The sequence below is a fragment of the Austrofundulus limnaeus genome, unplaced genomic scaffold, assembly GCF_001266775.1.
Source record: "Austrofundulus limnaeus strain Quisiro unplaced genomic scaffold, Austrofundulus_limnaeus-1.0 Scaffold224, whole genome shotgun sequence".
In the NCBI taxonomy this organism is placed as follows: Eukaryota; Metazoa; Chordata; class Actinopteri; order Cyprinodontiformes; family Rivulidae; genus Austrofundulus; species Austrofundulus limnaeus.
The window spans coordinates 25,312-29,642 of NW_013952626.1; the positions used below are offsets into that span (position 1 = coordinate 25,312).

Here is a 4,331-nt window from a genome sequence, read left to right on the forward strand (position 1 = left end):
GCGCTGTGCTCTTGCAGTCATCTTTACAGGAAGCCCACGTCTAGGGAGAGCAGCAACAGTGCTGAACTTTCTCCACTAAACCGTCTGTCTTACCGAGGACACATGAACATCAAGGCTTTTAGAGATACCTTTTTAATCCTTTCCAGCTTCATGCAAGTCAACAATTCTTGAATGTAGGTCCTCTGAGAGCTCTTTTGTGCGAGGCATGATTCACATCAAGCAATGCTTCCAGCAAACTCAAAACTGGTGTTTTTTTTTTTTTTTATAGGGCAGATCCAATCTCATCACATCGATTAGACTCCAGGTCGGCTGACACCTGGCTCCAATTAGCTCTTAGAAAAGTCATTTGCTTAGGGGTTCACATATGTTTTCCACCCTGTGCTGTGGATGTTTAGATGTTGTGTTCAATAAAACCATGCAGGCATGTATTTTTTGTGTGGTATACATTTAAGCAGACTGTGTTTGTCTTTTGTTGTGACTTTGATGAAGATCAGAACACATTTAATGATCAGTTCATGCAGAAATCCATGAAATCTCAAAGGGTTCACATACTTTTTCATGCAACTATCTACAGTATGCATGTTGATTATACATGAGAATTCCCTGTTGGAAAATGGGAAAGTTCATAATTCCAGAATGCATGACTTACCACAACTCAACGGTGATTAAAACTCTCTTTTAAGTTTACTTTTAATAGTATTTCTGTTTTATTTATATTTCATTTAGTCAGTAGTACTTTTCAGTGTTTGTACGAGGACATGTTAAAACACTGTTTCTATGCAAGAAATACCAGGTAGAGCTCAGTTATTGTTTGTTAGCAGTGCTCAGATGCAGTAATGAGACGAGGAATGTGACATTTTCCGTTTAGTCCTTCAGGGCCACCATAAACGCACAATGAAAATACATTTTACACCCCTGATCYAAGCTCTAACCATTCCAAAAGTACATTTATTTATTTTTATTTTCTGTTTATGCATAGACGCAGAAAAGCTTCAAGAAACGATAGTCTTTTTATTTCAAATGTGGGTCATGATTTCCTGCATGTTATGAAAAGAAATTAAAAAAAAAACAGAAGCCATGGGGGTCAAATGTACATTCTCTGCACCGACTTACAAGTAAATAATCATGAGCTGCAACTCCTCATGTGTCTGTGAGATGGAGGCTCATTTTCCTGGGCTGTCCTGCACATCCAGACAGAAGCTTACTGGTGTCAGAGGCATTCTGAAGGAATGCTGGGATTTCTGGGGCTTCAGAGGGTATGCAGGGCACACAGACTCTGCTGGTGATGCCGTTTTTATTGTGTGGGAGACGACAGGTAGACAAGGCGGTGCAGGTACCGAAAGGCTATTAGAAATGTGCAGGAAAGGACTAATGAATATACCGGGGACGCCACCTGCACAGACAAAACCACAATTTATTCGGCAGACGTCTCAGACTTCTGTGTAGCTGGCAGACCAATGAAAATTCAAGTTGCATGATGGCAAATTAATTGACAGCATCTCTATGGTGTCCAGGAGGCTAATATATCCCTGGGGTGGCAGCGATTTCATCTCTTCCACTGTTTTCTCGTAGGATTCAAAGCCCTTCAGAGAGCCAATCTCAGTGAAGCCATGGCAGGATTGTGTGGATTTTCTGGGTTTTCACTCCTGGGCCAAGAAATGGATGAGTGTACTGGTAAACTGAACCTAAAGGGCTAAGCTKGAAGGTCACCAGGGTCTGCTTTCAACCTTTTTGATACACTTTTTCCCTCAGTTAAAATGTGTAATGAAATCAAATATTTGTGCATGTAATATTGACTTTAAAATACATGAAATATAAAAGAATTTCAAATACCAAAACTATACAATTCAGTTTTYCAAGCATTCTGTTGCTATTAGAAATAAATCAAGTGGTGCATGATTCATATCACAAGATTTTATTTTATGTTTGAATTATTTAACAAAGACAACTAAATTACATTTTTTTGTAATTTCTGTATTCTGCTGTGTTCATTATTTTTAGTCATTGTTTTAGCTTATGAGATTTTTGTTTCACAATCTAAAAGAAACCTATTTTCATGCCTTTTATTAAAACGTACAGGTGAATATTTCGAATACACATTTAAGGAAGGCAGATAACAAAAAGTAGGCAATATGAACCAGGTAATAGAAAAAATGATGAATGATCATTTACAAAAACAGCCAAGCGGCCAAACCTCTSAAATAAAATGGCTTTGTGTGAAACAAATAACACAAATTAAATGACTGATCAAGCAAAGTTGGTGACCTTTGGGGAAGCTGTTCAGGCTTCATATCTGGTTAGTCGTAACTTCATTATCACTGTTTCTCTTACAGGATGAAGGATGACATGAATCTCTTTTTCTTTGTAATATGAGGATGGTTACTGTTACAGACAGATGTGAGGTCAGAAGTCCCATGACATGAAACAAYACTGCCATCTACAGGAGGGATTTTAAACCCAGAGCATTGCAGCAGTTGTTGCAGTGAAAAGAAAAAATATACATTTATTATCAGTCTTGAGTAACAAAATAATAAAATGTTATTCAGTTTATTTAAAAGTATTTATTTATTTCAGAATAGTGTGATTTGGCCTCACAATAAAAAAATATCTGAATAATGTCAAAGAAAAGACAATATTAACATAACATTTTGTGACTTCTTATGAAAAGATGCAGCTTTTTACAACTGAATTTACTGGATTGTATTTTATAAAATACAACTTAACTGCAGTTTTTTTAATTTAAAGTGAAAAATGTGTTTTAATATCAGGTATTTGTTGCAATAAAGCTGAAATTACACAATGAACAGTTCACTTGAACTGAAGTGACTATTTTAAACTGTGTATTACCAATAAAACTAATGTATTTTTTTAAGTATTACAGAAAATCACATGAATGGTTCTTTACACGTAGGGGTGTAAGAAACAAAAATTGATGCAGTTATTGCCCACTAAACAAGATACAGTAGTGTATTACTTCAACAACTTAAACATACCTCATTAAAATAAAAAAATAACTGTTCTGGTCATAACGAGATAAGGTTGTATGTTGAGCACCAATTTTCCAYGCAGAAGTTCCTTCATAGAATAATAACATGGTTACTATAAGTTTTTGCCTGTTTTCCGAAGAAAGTTTTGAATCATTTAGAGTTTTAACAAGAGTAAAKGTGTTCTCCTTGGCAGCAAAGTTGCTATATATATTTGGTAATCAACTTTTCTGTTTACCTTTTTTTTTATTTAGAGACTTGTCACTTAAGAGTGCTGCAGCGGGCAGGAAAAGAGGATAAGGAACGAWAGAAGCAGTTACCAGAAATAGGAAACAGCAAAACCTAACAAACCCTTCTCTGAAAGTTCTTCCTGCTCACCTGTTCTTTCAGCAGCAAGGTCATGCGGTCCACCATCTGATTTCCATCAAGCGAAGTGGCTGCAATGTAAAGGAAGAGGCCGTAAAGGACAGGCTTGRGTATCCACTGCAGAGGAATGGGCAGCATGAACGCAGACAGGCCAATCAGGATGTAGGCTGCTAACGAGGTTAGACGTGTCTCTTTCACACTGACGATCCTATTAGGACGAACAGGGAGGGAAAAGTACTCAGCCTGTCAAGTGTTTCTTGTATTTTTTATAGAGTGGTGCTTATCTTGATTACAAGAAACCAGTTTCCTTTTTAGCTGTGACACAAGCAGGGGAACAACAGTCACAGTTTACCCTAAAAGTAGTTTTTCCTTCCAGGATTTTGTTACATATTTAGTATGCCATGATGCAGGGTCAGGTTAAATAATCTCAGGTTAAATAAAATAAAATCATCTCACTCTTTGAACTAATGTGTTTAAATGATGTGMAAACTTTGCATTATTGTAGTTAATATTTTTATAATAATTGAGCTTTCATCAGCATGGGTAAATTTAAGTTAAAAAAGTTCATGTAATGTAACTTATAGGCAGAGGTGTATACTTGAAATAATAAATAAGTAAAAGTAAAAATACTGAGTTCCACTGATAAGAAAAGTACTTAAGTAAAAGTCATAAAACTACTCACAATAGTTCAGAAAATAAAAAGTAAATGTACTTTTACAAATACTCTAAGAGAAAGTGTTAAATTTACTAAATCAATTCATATTTATTTGTGTATAATACGACCCCCTTTTTTGAGCTTAAAAAGCATAAAAAATTTAATCCTCAAACTACCTCCAATTTCATACAAACTTCAAGATTTTTCAGCCTTTGCAGTCTTTATACATATCAGTAAAACGATCATTGGACTGTTCATTTTATTTTAACAACATGTACTAAAAGGTATTTTGACAACAAATAAATATCAGCTGTAGCAGCATCATA

The 4,331-nt window shown here is 35.5% G+C and overlaps 1 pseudogene; it reads right to left on the bottom strand.

Moving 5' to 3' along the window:
• Window positions 1-3,257: 3,257 nt before the first annotated feature.
• LOC106525382 (sodium bicarbonate transporter-like protein 11) overlaps window positions 3,258-4,331 on the bottom strand; it is an 11,047-nt pseudogene continuing 9,973 nt past the window's right edge.